General features: G+C 47.2%; 1 pseudogene; it reads left to right on the forward strand.

The window, feature by feature from the left end:
* The first annotated feature begins 915 nt into the window (after positions 1-915).
* On the forward strand, positions 916-6,373 carry LOC147103023 (uncharacterized; annotated as a pseudogene).
* The last annotated feature ends 10,637 nt before the right edge of the window (positions 6,374-17,010 follow it).

Genomic DNA, 17,010 nt, shown 5'->3' on the forward strand with positions numbered 1-17,010 from the left:
ACTGTGTAGGACCTCTCTGTCGGTGGTCATCAAAGTGACTGTTGCCCTCAACTTTTAAGCCACTGGGGACATCGCGAATATATCACAATTTGCAGTGCATTGTTGCATCCGGCAAGTGATAGCTGCCCTCTATAGAAGCAGGGGGAGTGCACGCAGGGCTTCGCTGCTATTGCGGACTTCCCCATGGTGCAGGGGGCCATTGATTGCACACACGTGGCTTTGCGGGTGCCATTACAGAATCCTGAGGAGTTCCGCAACCGCAAGGGGTTCCACTCCCTCAATGTCCAGCTGGTCTGTGGCCACCGGCAGATGATCATGGCAGTCAATGCACAATTCCCTGACAGCAGCCACGATGCGTTCATCCTGCGGCAGACCTCAGTTTCTGAACTTTATGAGGGCCCGGCTCACCCACGAGGCTGGCTTCTTGGCGACAAGGGCTATCCTCTCTGCCCATGGCTCATGATCCCACTCCGTTTGCCCGCCACCCCGGCAGAAGAGCTTTACAACAGCAGCCATCAGGCAACCAGGAACATTGTGGAGCACACTATTGGTGTGCTCAAACAGCGTTTCCGCTGTCTAGACCATTCAGGGGGAGCCCTGCAGTACTCGCCGGAGCAAGTGGGTCGCATCATCGTCGTCTGCTGCATGCTCCACAACTTGGCCATTCGACGAACCCAGCCAATGCCAGCCGACCCTCAAGGTCCAGCAGAGCAGGCAGACGAGGAGGAGGAGGAGGAGGAGGAGGAAGAGCATGCAGATGAGGAGGAGGAGGAGGAGGAAGATGGGAGGGCTCCTGAAACTGGAAGGGCCATCCGTCAGAGGCTCATAAGGACTCGGTTCAAGGCCCCTCTGATGGAATGATGGGTGTCATTCGTACCGCGCACTTTGGCTCGCACAAAGCCTACGAAGCCCACCATGATTGTAAATAGTTCGGAGTACCATTGTAAATAAAAACAATTCTTTATTGTCAAAAAAGTGCTTTCTTCCAGCATTACAACGTCATGTCAACAGAAACCATAACTAACAAAATAACAGATAACTCTCTGGCAAAGCCACAAAACTAAACAAGCCATCACAAACAATCACAACAGGTGAGGGCGTCCTTGAATTTGGAGAAAGAAATGTCTCAGCACCTCCCTCTACTGCTGGCCCCTTGATGGAGAGCGACTTCTCTTTCGCGGTCGGTCCCTTCCCTCCCTGCAGCTCCTACGTAATTGAACCCCAGTGGCGGCGTCAAGGCTGGGGGACGCCTGCTGAGTGTCTTGAAGTGCAGAAGCCCCTGAGGGATGGCTTGGATGATCTCTGGGCTTGGAGGGTGCGGAAGCTGGCTGCTTCAACTGGGTATGGCTGGAAGCAGTCTGCACTGCAGGTGGTGGCAGCTGCACTGCAGACGTTCCAGCGGTGGCATCAGCAATGGTCACCTGCCGAGGGAGGACACCTGCACCATGGTCGGACGACACACTGGCTCTCTGAGGGGACCTGTTCAGATCATCCGCCACAATCGACAGACGATGACAATGCTCCACTGATTCATGGCCTCCTGTGGTAGTGGAAGGGCCCGGGGTGATCCTGGCTGATGCAGAGAGGGTGGCAGCAGTGAGAGTTCGCGTTGCCTCAATTTGGGTGTGGACGAGGCCAGCAAGTGACTGCGTGGCAGCAGTGAGGACCCTGGACAGTTCTTTCCATTGCTTCGGACAAGGCCGGAGCAGTCCGTTCCACTGCCTCGGACAAGCACTGGACAGACCTTTCCCTGGACATACCTTTCCAGGGATTGTCCGAAGCTCTGAACAGTCCTTTCCATAGCGGCCTCGAAGCCCTGGACGGTCCTCTCCATTGCTGGCCCGAAGCCCTGGACAGTCCTCTCCATTGCTGCCCCAAAGTCCAGCACACTCTTTGCCAGTGTGTCGATCGACTGAGGCATCCTCCCCACTGCAGCCATAAGCTCAGTGTGCCTGAGCTGGGCCTGGGTGCTCATTTCGGCAAGGCTACGCACCTCCTCTGCACTCTGTGCAGCAGTCATTGTGCCCTGCCTTGCCCTCCAGGGAGCCGATCCCCAAACTTGCCTACCCCCCTCGCGTTGCTGCAGGCCACTTGTTCCAGCAACTGGCTCCTCATCAGAGACCCCCCTCCCCTCCAGGGAACTACTATCCCCAGTCTGCAGATGTGTAGGCTCCCTTGAGGCTGGAATGGATGGTCCGGCTTCCTCCTGATCCTCGCCTCTGGAGGCACTGGCACTGGCAGCTTCAGGGCCCGGCTCCCGAGCTGGTGATGCAGCATCTGAAAGCAGGGAGGTGGAAGAGTGGCTTTAGCAAAAGGACAGCTTGGCAGCAAGGGATGCCAGATTGCGGCAAGGCTATGACATGGCTCCACAGTGAGAAAGCATGCTGGCGGGGGGAACAAGTGGAAGGAGACAGTTGTAAAATGTGAGAACCTTACCATCGCTGTTGACAATGGGGTCGGCAGCTGCAGTGGTAACAGGACCACTCAGACGTCCTCCAAGAATCTGGTGCACTCTCTCCTTGAGATCCGTGAGAGTGACCACTTGTGGAGGTCCTCCACCGGTTCTAAGCTGGTCTTTGCGAATCTTTGCCAGCTTGGACTGCAGGGGAAAGGAGGGGAAGTTATGTTACATGATGCCCTGACTTATCATCTCATGCGCCCCATGGTGCAAGAGCCCTTACATGATGCCCTGAGTTAAATGTGGATGTCTGTGCCCAGAAAGGGCCATCGGTGCTTGCTGGCAGATGGGCAATGCGGCACAGCCTACCCTGTAGCCATAAAGACAGGCGCAAATGAAGGGATGCAGAAGTTTTCAGAAACAACACCCACCCTCACGACCCGAGTGAGGTTGTTGAATTTCTTTCTGCATTGGACAGGACTCCTGGTCACCATGTTGCTGGAGTTGACCCTCTGGCATACATCCCTCCAAGCTCATCGGTAGTCCTTATGATTCGGCCTCCTGCCATTGTCTGGGTACAGAACATCTCGACGGCGCTCCACTGCGGCCACCAATTGCTCCAGAGCCTCATTGCTGAACTGCTCTGCTCTCTGTCTCACCTTCTCCATCTGGTCCAAGTTTTTAGCGCCAGAGAAGGGCCTGCGCCGATTCTGAGGCCTACAAGGCGCTGAGTGTGGAAGCTGAGGCTGACTGACCCACACCTTTAAGAGCCGGCCGGTGCCTGGAAGTCTCGTGGTTATCGGTAATTGAGAGCAGCTGCGCTGCGCCCATCCACGCCAATATTGGGTTGCGCTGGAAGTTTAGCGCCTTAGGAGTCCCGTGCAATGCCTGAATTCGCGCCTCAATCACCTTTGGGGGCGATGCAACCCAATATTGCGCCAGGCGGTGATAAGTTGCGTCTGGCTATAAACTTTGCACAGCGCCAGTTCTAATGCCTCAAGCGGAGTTATACCCAGTTTCTAGGCCTATGGCGATACAGCACAGAAGCAGCCACTTCGACCCATCGTGTCCATGTCGGCCATCAAGCCCCGTCTATTCTAATCCCATTTTCCATCACTTTTTCCATAGCCTTGTATGCTATGGCGTTTCAAGTACTCATCAAAATGCTTCTTGAATGTTGTGAGGGTCCCTGCCTCTACCACTCTTTCAGGAAGTGAGTTCCTGATTCCAACCACCCTCTGGGTGTTTCCTCAAATTCCCTCAAAACCTCCGGCCCCATATCTTTAATGTATGCCCCCTGGTTATTGAACACTCTACTAAGGGGAAATGTTCCTTTCTATCTACCCTATTTATGCCCCTCATAACTTGGTACACCTCAATCAGATCCCCGTCAGCCTCCTCTGCTCTAGGGAAAACAACCCCAGCCTGTCCAGGCTCTCACGCTCCAGCCCAGGTAACATCCTGGTGAATCTCCTCTGCACCCTCTCCAATGCAATCACATTGTTCCTATAGTATGACGTCCAGAACTGCACACAGTATTCCAGCTGCAGCCTAAATAGGGGTTTGTACAGCTCCATCATAACCTCCCTGCTCTTATACTCTATGCCTCAGCTAATGAAGGCAAGTATCCCACCTTATCTACCTGTCCTGCTGCCTTCAAGAATCTATGTGCATGCACACCAAGGTCCCTCTGATCCTCTGTCCTTCCTAGGGTCCTACCATTCATTGTGTATTCCCTTGCCTTGTTAGTCCTCCCAAAATGCATCACCTCACACATTTCAGTGTTAAATTCCATTTGCCACTGTTCTGCCCATCTAACTAACCCGTCTATATCGTCCTGTAGCCTGAGGCTTCCCTTCTCACTATTTACCACTCCGCCAATTTTCGTGTCATCTGCGAACTTACTGATCATACCTCCTACATTCATATCTAAATCATTAGTGTACACTACAAGCAGCATAGTACCCGGCACCGATCCCTGCGGTACACCACTGGACACAGGCTTCCAGTCACAAAAACAACCTTCGACCATCACCCTCTGCCTCCTGCCACTAAGCCAATTTTGGATCCAAGGTGACAAATTGCCCTGGGTCCCATTGGCTCTTACCTTCTTCACCAATCTACCATGCGGAACTTTGCCAAAAGCCTTACTGAAGTCCATGTAGACTACATCAACTGCACTAGCGTCATCCACACACCTAGTCACCCCCTCGAAAAATTCAATCAAATTGGTTAGACATGATCTCCCCCTGACAAAGCCATGCTGACTATTCTTGATTAATCCTTGCCTCTCCAAGTGGAGACTAATTCTGTCCCTCAGAATGTTTTCCACTAATTTCCCTACCACTGCTGTTAGGATCACTGGCCTGTAATTCCCTGGTTTATCTCGACGACCCTTCTTGAATAATGCTACTACGTTAGCTGTTCTCTGATCCTCTTGTACCTCCCCTGTGGCCAGAGAGGTCCTGAAAATTTGTGTCAGAGCCCCTGCAATCTCCTCCCTTGCCTCACACAGCAGCCTGGTATACATCTCGTCTAGGCTTGGGGATTTATCCTGGAAATGCTACCTCCTGCAGCAGAGAAGGACTCAGGAAGCTCCTTTGTTTCAGGGCCTATAAAAACAGGCTTTGCAGTGCGATTTTGCACTGAGTACGGTTTAAGCAGGGTGCTGCGAGTTGGGTGAGTCAGGGAGTTAGGTGAAGAGTGGAAGGAGTAGCTCCCTTGGTCGGCTTTGTTTTTCCTAACTTTTCACCCTGTAGGAATTGGTACTTACTTTGCACCAAGGAAACAGACCGAGAGTGGGAGCAGTCAAACAACAACAACTTTGAAACCGCTAAAGTGACGTCAAAACCAGGGAAGGAGCTGATTGGTAAGTAGGACCTGGTGAGTATTTCTACAGTCCAGTCGTTAAAGTAAAATTATTGTCTCTTGTTTAGAGTAAGTAGTGTTTTAAGAGAAGTTACGTCCCTAGTGTATTTAATATTATTTAATTGAAAGGATATAAAGGGAGTAAATTAAGTGTAGGACATGGCAGGATAGCTTGGCAGCATTGAGTGCTCGTCCTGTGCTTATTGGGAAGTCAGGGATACTTTCGGTGTCCAGGGTAAACACGTGTGCAGGAAGCGTCTCCAGCTGCTGCTACTCGAAATCCGCGTTTCGGAGCTGGAGCTGCAGGTGGAGTCACTGTAGAGCAGCCGTGAAGCTGAGATCTTCGTGGATAGCACGTTTAACGAGGTGGTCACACCACAGATAAAGAGTGCACACGCAGACAGGAAATGGGTGACCGCCAGACAGAGTAAAAGAACTGGGAAGATAGTGCAGGAGTCCCCTGGCTCCATCTCCCTCTTCAACAGATCTTCCATTTTGGACACTGAGGGGTGAGATGGTTTCTCAGGGGAAAGCAGCAAGAGCCAAGTCGGTGGCACTACGAGTGGCTCAGCTGCACAGGAGGGGAGGAAAATGACTGGGAGAGCAATAGTGATCGAGGATTCTATCGGTTGGGGAACAGATAGACGTTTCTGTGGCCGCAGAAGTGACTTCAGGATGGTATGTTGCATTCCTGGTGCCAGGGTCAAAGATGTCACTGAACGGTTGCAGGGCTTTCTGAATGGGGAGGGAGAACAGTCACAGGTCGTGGTTCACATTGGTACCAATGACATGGGTAGAAAGAGGGATGAGGTCCTGCAACACGAATTTAGGGAGCGAGGTAGCAGATTTAAAAGTAGGACCTCAGACGTTGCAATCTCCGGATTACTCCCGGTACCACGAGCTACTGAGTACAGAAATAGGAGAATAGGGCAGATGAATGCATGGCTAAAGAGTTGGTGCAGGAGGGAGGGCTTTAGATTCCTGGATCGCTGGGTCTGCTTCTGGGGAAGGTGGGACCTGTACAAGTCGGACGGGTTGCATCTGAACCGGAATGGGGCCAACATCCTTGCGGGACGGTTTGCTAGTGTTTTGGGGGGGGGGGGTTAAATTAACTTGGCAGGGGGATGGGATATGGAGTGGAGCTATAGTAAGGGCTGATGCACAGCCAAATATAGAGGAAAAAACAAGTCAGCCTGGAAGGCAGAACAAATATATAATGGCACAAGGGAGTATGGCAAGTCTGGATGGCATTTATTTTAATGCAAGAAGTCTTGCGAGTAATGCAGATGAATTGAAGGTGTTGATGAACAGATGAAAGTCTGATATTGTTGCTATCACAGAGACATGGTTGAGGGAGGGACAGGACTGCCAGATCAATATTCCGGGGTATAGGACACGCAGACGAGATAGAGAGGGGTGTACAAGAGGAGGGGGTGTCGCAATATTAATCAAGGAGTCAATTACTGCTGTAAGGAGGGATGATATCTTAGCAGGTTTCTCTAGTGAGGCCATATAGGTACAACTTAAAAACAAAAAGTGGGCAAGCACTTTGCTGGGAGTATACTATAGGCCCCCAACAGTCAGAGGGAGATTGAGGTGCAGATATGTAGGAAAATCTCAGAGAAGTGTAGAAATAATAGGGTAATAATCGTAGGGGATTCAACTTCCCCAATATTAACTTGGATAGTCAGAGTGTGAAAGGCTTAGAGGGTACAGAATTGTTAAAGTCCATCCAGGAGAGCTTTTTGAGCCAGCTTGTAGAAAGTCCTAGAAGAGAGGGGGCGGTACTGGACCTAATTCTAGGGAATGTAACTGGGCAAGTGGTAGAAGTTTCAGTAGGAGAGCATTTTGGTGACAGTGATCATGATTCGGTGAGATTTAAGGTAATCATGGAAAAGGACACAGATGGACCGGAAATCAAGGTTCTAAATTGGGGGAAGGCCGATTTTAATATGATAAGGCAGGATCTGGCCAAAGAGGTCTGGGATCAGCTACTTGTACGATAATCCACATCAGATTAATGGGTGTATTTCAGAAAGGAAATAGAGAGAGTACAACACCAACATGTTCCCGTAAAGGTCAGGGGTGGGAACAACAAGCCCAGGGATTCCTGGATGTCAAGTAATGTTAGTGCAGGGTCATTGTAAGTGTTGCTAGAGTAGGGTCAGCATCATAATGTTAGAGAAGAGTCACCAAAATAATGTTAATGTAGGGCCACCGCCAGTAATGTTGGAGTACAGTCACCAGTAGTAATGTTTGCGTAGGGTCACCACCAGTAATGTTAGAGTAGAGTCACCACAAGTAATTTTAGAGTAGGGACACCACCAGTAATGTTAGAGTAGGGTCACCACCAGTAATGTTAGAGTAAGGACACCACCAGTAATGTTAGAGTAGGGTCACCACAAGTAATGTTTGAGTAGGGTCACCACCAGTAATGTTAGAGTTGTGTCACCACCAGTAATGTTAGAGTAGGGTCACCACAAGTAATGTTGGAGTAGGGTCACCACCAGTAATGTTAGAGTAGGGTCACCACCAGTAATGTTGGAGTAGGGTCACCACAAGTAATGTTGGAGTAGGGTCACCACCAGTAATGTTAGAGTTGTGTCACCACCAGTAATGTTAGAGTAGGGTCACCACCAGTAATGTTAGAGTGGGGTCACCACCAGTAATGTTGGAGTAGGGTCACCACAAGTAATGTTAGAGTAGGGTCACCACCAGTAATGTTGGAGTAGGGTCACCACCAGTAATGTTAGAGTGGGGTCACCACCAGTAATGTTGGAGTAGGGTCACCACAAGTAATGTTTGAGTAGGGTCACCACCAGTAATGTTAGAGTAGGGTCACCACCAGTAATGTTAGAGTAGGGACACCACCAGTAATGTTAGAGTAGGGTCGCCATCAGTAATGTTAGAGTTGTGTCACCACCAGTAATGTTAGAGTAGAGTCACCACCAGTAATGTTAGAGTAGAGTCACCACCAGTAATGTTAGAGTAGGGTCACCACCAGTAATGTTAGAGCAGAGTCACCACCAGTAATGTTAGAGTAGAGTCACCACCAGTAATGTTAGAGTAGAGTCACCACCAGTAATGTTAGAGTAGAGTCACCACCAGTAATGTTAGAGTTGTGTCACCACCAGTAATGTTAGAGTAGAGTCACCACCAGTAATGTTAGAGTTGTGTCACCACCAGTAATGTTAGAGTAGAGTCACCACCAGTAATGTTAGAGTAGTGCCACCACCAGTAATGTTAGAGTAGGGACACCACCAGTAATGTTAGAGTAGAGTCACCACCAGTAATGTTAGAGCTGTGTCACCACCAGTAATGTTAGAGTTGTGTCACCACCAGTAATGTTGGAGTAGGGTCACCACAAGTAATGTTTGAGTAGGGTCACCACCAGTAATGTTAGAGTAGGGACACCACCAGTAATGTTAGAGTAGTGTCACCACCAGTAATGTTAGAGTAGAGTCACCACCAGTAATGTTAGAGTAGGGTCACCACCAGTAATGTTTGAGTAGGGTCACCACCAGTAATGTTAGAGTAGTGTCACCACCAGTAATGTTAGAGTAGGGTCACCACCAGTAATGTAAGAGTAGAGTCACCACCAGTAATGTTAGAGTTGTGTCACCACCAGTAATGTAAGAGTAGAGTCACCACCAGTAATGTTAGAGTAGGGTCACCACTAGTATTGTTAGAGTAGAGTCACCACCAGTAATGTTAGAGTAGGGTCACCACCAGTAATGTTAGAGTAGAGTCACCACCAGTAATGTTAGAGTAGGGTCACCACCAGTAATGTTAGAGTAGGGTCACCACCAGTAATGTTAGAGTTGTGTCACCACCAGTAATGTTAGAGTAGGGTCAACATCAGTAATGTTAGAATAGGACGACCACCAGTAATGTTAGAGTAGGGACACTGTAAGTAATGTTAGATTAGGGTCAGCAGCAGTCATGTTAGAGAGCAGTCATCACAATAATGTTAAAGTAGGTCCACCACCATTAATGTAAGAGTACAGCCTCCACCAGTAATGTTAGAGTAGTGTTTCTACCAGTAATGTTACAGTAGAGTCACCAGCGTTATTATTAGATTAGGATCACCCCCAGTAATGTTAGATTAGGGTCACCACCAGTAATTTTTGAGTAGAGTCACCGCCAGTTATGTTAGAGTAGAGTCACCATCAGTAATGTAAGAGTACAGTCAGCACAAGTAATGATAGAGTAGAATCACCACTATTAATGTTAGAGTAGGGCCACCTCCCCTAATGATAGAGTAGAGTCACCACCAGTAACGTTAGAGTAGAGTCACTATCAATAAAGTTAGTGTATGGTCACCACCAGTACCGTTAGAGCTGTTTCAACACTGGTAATGTTAGAGTACGTTCACTGCCAGTAATGTCAGTGTTAGAAACGTAGAAAAATAGAAGATAGGAGCAGGAGTAGGCCATTCGGCCCCTCGAGCCTGCTCCACCATTTAATGAGATCATGGCTGATCATCCAAATTCAGTACCCTGTCCCTGCTTTCTCCCCATATACCTTGATCCCTTTAGCCTTAAGAAATATATCTAACTGCTTCTTGAATATATTTAATGAATTGGCCTCAACTGCATTCTGTGGTAGAGAATTCCACAGGTTCACCACTCTCTGGGTGAAGAAATTCCTCCTCATCTCAGTCCTAAATGGCTTACCCCTTATCCTTAGACTGTGACCACTGGTTCTGGACTCCACCGCCATTGGCAACATCCTTCCTGCATCTAGTCTGTCTAGTCCTGATAGAATACAATAATTTTCAATGAGATCCCCTCTCATTCTTCTAAACTCCAGCGAATATACGCGCAAACGACCCAATCTCTCCTCATACGTCATTCCTGCCATCCCAGGTATCAGTCTGGTGAATCTTCACTGCACTCCCTCCATGTCAAGAACATCCTTCCTCAGATAAGGCGACCAAAATTGAACACAATACTCAACGTGTGGTCTCACCAAGGCCCTTTAAGACTGCAGCAAGTCATCCTTGCTCCTGTACTCGAATCCTCTCGCTATGAAGGCCAACATACCACTTGCCTTCTTAATCACCTGCTGCACCTGCATGCTTACCTTCAGCGACTGGTGCACAAGGACACCCAGGTCTCGTTGCACTTCCCCTTCTCCCAATCTATTGCCATTCAGATAATAACCTGCCTTCCTGTTTTTGCCACCAAAGTGGATAGCCTCGCATTTATCCACGTTATACTGCATCTGCCATGCATCTGTCCAATCACCCAACCTGTCCAAATCATGCTGATGTTTCTCAGCACCCTCCTCACAGCACACATGCCCACCCAGCTTTGTGTCGTCTGCAAACGTGGAGATACTACATCTAGTTCCCTTATCTAGATCATTAATATATATTGTGAATAGCTGGGGTCCTAGAACCGATCCCTGTGGTAACCCTCTAGTCAATGCCTGCCACTCAGAGAAAGACCCGTTTATTCCAACTCATTTCTTCCTTTCTGCCAACCAGTTCTCTATCCAAGTCAGTACCTTACGCCCAATCCCATGTGCTTTAACTTTGCACACCAATCTCTTATGCGGGACCTTATCAAAAGCCTTCTGAAAGTCTAAATACACCACATCCACTGGTTCTCCCTTATCTATTGTACCAGTTACATCCTCAAAAAATTCCAGCAGGTTAGTCAAGCACGATTTACCTTTTGTAAATCCATGTTGACTTTGTCTGATCCTGTCACTGTTTTGCAAGTGCTCTGCTATTACATCTTTTATAATGGACTCTAGCATTTTCCCCACTACCGATGGCTTAATTCCCAGTTTTCTCACTACCACCTTCTTTGAATAGTGGGGTAACATTAGCTACCCTCCAATCCATGGGAACTGTTCCAGAGTCTATAGAATTTTGGAAGATGACCAGCAATACATTTACTATTTCTAGGGCCACTTCCTTAAGTACCCTAGGATGCAGATTATCAGGCCCTTGGGATTTATCGGCCTTCAATCTCATCAATTTCCCTAACACCATTTCCCTACAAATACTGATTTCATTCAGTTCCTCCCTCTCATTAGACCCTATGTTCACCGACATCTCTGGGAGATTATTTGTTTTGTCCTTTGTGAAGACAGAAACAAATTATATATTTAATTGGTCTTCCATTTCTTTGTTCCCCATTGTAAATGCACCTGATTCTGACTGCAAAGGACCTATGCTTGACTTCACCAATCTTTTTCTCCTCACATAACTATTGAAGCTTTTACAGTCAGTTTTTATGTTTTTATGTTACATGCAAGCTTACTCTCAGACTCTATTTTCCCTCTCTTAATTAGTCCCTTTGTACTCCTTTGATGAATCCTAAACTGCTCCCAATCCTCAGGTTTGTTGCTTTTTCTGGCCAATTAATATGTCCTCTCCTTGAATAATATGCTATCCCTAATTTCCCTTGTTGCCACGGTTCAATGAATTTTTTGTTTTATTTATATTCCAAACAGGGATGAACAATTTCTGCAGTTCATCCATGCGATCATGAAATGTTTGCCATTGCCTATCCACCGACAACCCTTTAAGTAACGTTCCCCAATCCATCCAAGCCAACTCACACATCATACCATCGTTGTTTCCTTTATTTAAATTCAGCACTCTAGTCTCTGAGTCAAATACTTCACTCTACATCTTAATGAAGAATTCTATCGTATTATGATCGCACCGCCCCAAGGTGCCTCGCACAACAAGATTGCTAATTAATCCTTTGTCATTACATAATACCCAGTCTAAGATGTACTGATCTATAGTTGGTTCCTCGACATATTGGTCCAGGAAACCATCCCGTATACACTCCAGGAATTCCTCCTCCACAGTATTGTTACTAATTTGGTTAGCCCAATCTATATGTAGATTAAAGTCACCCATGTTAACTGCCGTGACCTTATTGCACGCATCTCTAATTTCCTGGTTAATGCCATCCCCAACCTCAGCATTACTGTTTGGGGGTCTGTATACAAGTCCCACTAATGTTTTCTGCCACCTGGTATTTCTCAGCTCTACCCATACAGATTCCACATCATCAGAGCTAATATCCTTCCTTACCATTGTGTTAATCTCCTCTTTTACCAGCAATGCTAGCCCACCTCCTTTCCCTCTTTGCCTGTCTTTCCTGAATATTGAATACCCCTGGATGTTGAATTCTCAGACTTGGTCACCCTGGAGCCATGTCTCCATAATTCCAATTACATCATGTCCATTTACATCTATTTGCGCAGCTACTTCATCCACCTTATTATGAATGCTGTTTGTTGTTTCACCTCCAGTAATGTTAGAGTAAGTTCACTGCCAGCAATGTTATAGTAGAGTCACTACCATTAATATTATTGTACCGGCACGACGAATAATGTTAGAGTAGGTTCACCACCAGTAATGTTAGAGCTGGGTCACCACCAGTAATGTTAGGGTAGGGTCTCGACCAGAATTGTTAGAGATGTGTCACCACCAGTAATGAAAGCATAGAGTCAACACCAGTAATGTTAGAACAGGGTCACTGCCAGTAATGTTAGAGTAGAGTCACCACCAGTAATGTTAGTGTAGGGTCACCGCCAGTAATATTAGAACAGATTCACCACCAGTAATGTTGGAGTAGAGTTGCCACTAATAATGTTAGAGTGGAGTCACCATCAGTAATGTTTGAGTTTGGTCACCGCAATTATGTTAAATATAGTAACCACCAGTAATGTTAGAGTAGAGTTACCACCAGTAATGTTAGAGTAGAGTTACCACCAGTAATGTTAGAGTAGGGTCACCACCATAAATGTTAGATTAGGTTCACCACCAGTAATATTAGAGTAGGGTCACCACCATTTATGTTAAATATAGTAACCACCAGTATAATTAGAGTAGGGTCACCACCAGTATAATTAGAGTAGGGTCACCACCATTTATGTTAAATATAGTAACCACCAGTATAATTAGAGTAGGGTCACCACCAGTAATGTTAGAGTAGGGTCACCACCAGTAATGATAGCATAGATTCAAAACCAGTAATGTTACAGTAGGGTCACTACCAGTACCGTTAGATTTGGTTGACCTCCAGTAATGTTAGAGTATGGTCACCGCCAGTAATGTTAGTGTTGGTTCACCTCCAGTAATGTTAGATTAAGATCACTGCCAGCAATATTAGTGTAGAGTCAACACCAGTAATGTTACATTAGAGTAACTACCAGTAAAGCTACTGTACGCTCACAACCAATACTGTTAGAGTTTGTTCCCCGCCATTAAAGTTAGAGTAGTGTCACCGCTAGTAATGTTAGATTAGGGTCACCACCATTAATGTTAGATTATGTTCACCACCAGTAATGTTAGAGTAGAGTCACTACCAGTAAAGTTAGTGTACGGTCACCACCAGTACCGTTAGAGTTGGTCAGCTCCAGTAAAGTTAGAATAGAGTCACTAGCAGTAAAGTAAGTGTACAGACACCACCAATAATGTTGTGTTAGAACAGGTTCAACGCCAGTACTGTTAAAGTAGAGTCACCACCATTACTGTTAGAGTAGAGTCACCACCAGTAATGTTTGAGTAGGGTCACTACCACTAATGTTAAAGTAGGGTGACCACCGGTAATGTTAGAGTAGGTTCACCGACAGTAAAGTTAGGGAATGGCCAACGCCAGTAATGTTAGAGTAGTGTCACTACCAGTAATGTAAGAGTAGAGTCACCACCAGTAATGTTAGAGCAACATCATTACCAGTAATGTTACAGTAGAGTCATCACCATTAATTTAGGAGTACATTTACCACCATTAATGTTAGAGTAGGGTGACAGCCATTAATGTCAGGGTTGGGTCACCACCTCTAATCTTAGAGTACAGTCACCACCAGTAATGTTAGAGTAGAGTCACCACCAGTAATGTAGAGTAGGGGCACCAGCATTAACGTTAGAGTAGGGTCACCACCAGTAATGTAGAATAAGATTACCGCCAGTACAGTTAGAGTGGGCCTGGATGAGTAATTTTTGGGTTGGGTTACCAGCTGTAATGTTAGACAAGGTCACCACCAGCAAGCTTAGAGTTCAGTCAACACCAGTAATATTGTAGTAGATTCACCACCAATAATGTAGGTCTAGTGTCACCACCAGTAATGTTAGTGTCGGGTCACCATTAGTAATGTTTGAGTAGGGTCACCGCAATTATGGTAGAGTAGAGTCACCACCAGTAATGTGAGAGTAGGATCATCAACCAGTAATGTTACAGTAGGGTCACCACTGTAATGTATATACCTTTAAGTGGGGAACTATCTTTTACAGCTCATGTATACTGTAGTACCGGCAGTGACCACACCTGTATATAGCCCTGAGTAGTAATCTGTACAGATCAGTTGCAGTCTGAGCCACGTTGAGTAAACACCTATTATACCGTTCTCCGCAGTCTGTGTCTTCTTATACACGGACGTAACATTGGCGACGAGGCAGGTTCGAACCTACCTGCAACTCTGCATCACCTCCCGGAGATTCGTTCCTGGAGTTCAGTGGATTGGAGGTCAAGGCCAGAGACTCGGGCATCGACCACAGGCAGCCACCCAGTCATCCAGCAGAGACTTGAGAATTGCGGGGGAGGCTGTCGAGAGCCAGGCTTGGCTTTCCAGTCGAGGTGGTCCAGCGAAACGGGTTGGCAACAGGTAGTGCACAGACCCTTCCCGGACAGCGGCGGGCTACAGCTCGACCGAGCGGCACAGCAAAGGGCCGAGCAGCGTCGACGGGGGAGAGAGAGAGAGGGCAGAGCGCACAGGGCGCAGCCAGTGTTCAGGGGCCGAGCAACGTCGGGGAGAGTGAGAGAGAGAAGCGCGCAAAACCTACAGGGTGCCGCCATTGCCACGAGAACCGCCGGGAGTGGCATCGGCAGCAGCGGGGGAGGAAGGAAAGCGTGGGAGACGCCATTTTAAGCCATTGGGAGAAGCCATTTTAAACCACACCCAAAATGCCGAAGAGTGGCAGTATCACCGCATTTGACAATGAAGTCGAAGATTGGACTACATATGTCGAATGAATAGAGGTGAACTGCGAGGCAAATGAGGTGTCAGATGACAAGAAAGCATCGGTATTATTAAATTTAATGGGTGCAAAGACGTATGGTTTATCACGAAATCTAGTATCCCCAATGAAGCCAATGGAAAAGAGCTTTGAAGACATAGTAACGATACTAAAGGAACATTTAAACCCCACACCGCTGCTGATAGCAGAAAGATTCAAGTTTCACAAACGGAACCAGCATAAGGATGAAAGCAATGCTGATTATTTAACAGAACTGCGCAAACTATCGAAACACTGCCAGTTTGGAGCGGGACTGACAGATGCCTTAAGGGACAAGTTTGTGTGTGGGCTTCAAAGTGAAGGAACCCAGAAACGGCTTTTATCTGAAAAGGACCTTACGCTAGAAAAGGCTTTCAGCATTGCGGTATCATATGAAGCAGCAGCACAGGGCGCTGCAGAGATACAACAGAGACCGCAAGAATATGGCACAAACGAAATGTCATATGGAACAGAGAAGTGCTATTGCTGCGGCAGAACAACACACGACCAGAATGATTGCTGGTTCAAAGACAAAGTGTGCAGACAGTGTGGAAAAGTAGGACACATAGCACGAGTCTGCAGGTCGGGAAAGAAAACCAGCAATAAGAAACCTACCAAAGGAAAGTACCAGAAGGTACATAAGATGACGGAGAATAGTTTAGACGAACAAAAGAGTGATAACAACTCCGAAAGCAGGGAACTGAGTTGTCTGAAACTACATAATGTGATCACAACGGAGGATCACTGAACCATTTGGGTCACTCTCAAGATAGCAGGAGTCCAGGTAAAGGAGGAATTGGACAATGGATCAGCCCTAACAGTCATAAACCGACGGGACTATGAGCGGCTATTCTCACACATACCCTTGAGAGACACAAACGTTATTTTGAAGACGTACACGGGGCAAAAAGTCTACCCCAAAGGAAAAATAAGGGTGACCATTATATATAATGGTAAGGAAACACCAAAACTAGACCTGTATGTATTGCAAGATGGAGGACCACCATTACTGGGATGTGAATGGATCCGGAAAATACAACTGGATTGGCATTCCATACAGGCACTGACTGTGGCTGACAAAAAGGATGACGACGTCACACCTGGGCGACTGTCAACGATCCTAACTGATGTGAAAGAAGTGCTCCAGCAAGGACTCGGAACACTAAAAGGTATGACAGCGACGATTAAAATTGAAGAAAACGCAAGCCCAAAATTTTTTAAGGCCAGACCGGTACCTTATGCGATCCGCCCAGCTGTCGAAGCAGAGCTGGAGAGTCTGGAACGTTCAGGTGTACTGTCCAAGGTAGACTGGAGCGAGTGGGCTACACCCATCGTCCCTGTGATGAAAAAGTCGTTGAGCAGCACGCCTGGGGAACCAAAGAAGGTTCGCATCTGTGGGGACTTTAAGGTAACAGTGAACCCTCTCCTTCACACCGTACAATATCCACTTCCGCGGATTGAAGATATTTTCGCCTCGCTATCTGGAGAGAAACGCTTCACTAAAATTGATCTGGCCCAGGCGTATCTGCAAATGGAGGTAGAAGAAGCATCAAAAAAATACCTCACAATCAACACCCATACAGGTCTCTACCAATACAACCGGCTGGTATTCGGGGTAGCATCAGCTCTGGCTATTTGGCAGAGGGCAATGGAACAAGTCCTGCAAGGGATCCCAGGGACCCAGTGTTATTTGGACGACATCCTGGTCACGGGC

Source organism: Somniosus microcephalus, chromosome 20 (genome assembly GCF_052327205.1).
Source record: "Somniosus microcephalus isolate GS21.2 chromosome 20, FLI_Smic_1.0, whole genome shotgun sequence".
In the NCBI taxonomy this organism is placed as follows: Eukaryota; Metazoa; Chordata; class Chondrichthyes; order Squaliformes; family Somniosidae; genus Somniosus; species Somniosus microcephalus.